The following is a 1,371-nucleotide window of genomic DNA, read 5'->3' on the forward strand; positions in this document are numbered from 1 at the left end:
CAAGACAAGTTGTGAAATTGCGAAGGTAAACATTACATAGCAGTCAACCTAAATTCCCAAGTCCGCATGTTCCCTTTCAATGAAGTGACAGATATATGTCAAGCGTCACGCCATTATAAAACGTTCCTTTTTGAAAAAGAAGCAAAAGTCAATAAAAACCCTTTTCATACTTAACAAGAGATACAAAACACCAGTTATGATTACCGGGAGATCTTTATAACAATAGAAAATCACGCTAATTGAACACCTCACTAACAAGGCAATCAAGAGATTAACTGCTTGTTACATACCTTCCTATTTACCCAGAATATGTCCAAACGGGAGCCAAAAGGTTTTAAAAAATCCCTTTGAAATATAAAATGACATCTTTAGTTAAAAGGGAACACAAGAACCGGAGAATAATAGGTTTAAACCCCATTAAAACGTCGTCATTATCACGTAAAGATTGTTCAGAGTCGACAACAACAAGATGTGAGTATAAACCATACATACAGTATATAAACGGCAATTCACGTATAGTTAAACACACAGGAACTGCATATCCACACTGGAATTCATATAGAAGAAAGTAGTATAGTATAGAATGCAAAACTCCACTCACCTTCGCATTCTACAAAGTACAATATAAACACACAAAGAAATATCTGGAACAACTCTTTAATGTTACGACATTATTGTGCACACGGAAGTTGTGACGAACCACATATACATCATATGTGTAGAGTTTTTGAAGCTTTGAACACGTATTCCCACTGAAAATATTTTTATGTAAATGGAAAAATTAAACAAATTAATACCTTACTTATAATACATATAAAACATGGTATTAAGTGTTAGTATCATACAAAAAACATTTCTCAGGTATATTTTTCTTCATTTTCTCACTTAAATATCATTATACTTAAACTAATAAGCAATTGAAAAACACAATTATTACTTCTCTATTTTATATAAGTATTGATATTCTTATTTACTTTTATCAATCTATCGTGAATATTTTTTTTCTCGCTTAGAGAACGTGAATACTCTGATTCGATCAAAAAATAAAAATTAAAAAACGGGAATGACTTCCTTGGGATAAAATATCTCTTCTTATTTCCAAAATCGTGTTGGATATTCGGATATTCATCGTCACTTTGTTCAAATTTCGCTCCTCATCAATATCCTACGAAAGGATGATGTTGAGAAATCCTTGAATTTATCCTGACCTTCTCTCGTTCATAAAATAGCAGCAGCATCCGAGAGAGAGAAAAAATATGCTAGCTTTTATTAGTATCATATAATAATAATAATAGTAGTTATATTTTATTAATATCATATAATAATAATAATAGTAGTTATATTTTATTAATATCATATAATAATAATAAT

The sequence above is a fragment of the Penaeus vannamei genome, chromosome 5, assembly GCF_042767895.1.
Source record: "Penaeus vannamei isolate JL-2024 chromosome 5, ASM4276789v1, whole genome shotgun sequence".
In the NCBI taxonomy this organism is placed as follows: Eukaryota; Metazoa; Arthropoda; class Malacostraca; order Decapoda; family Penaeidae; genus Penaeus; species Penaeus vannamei.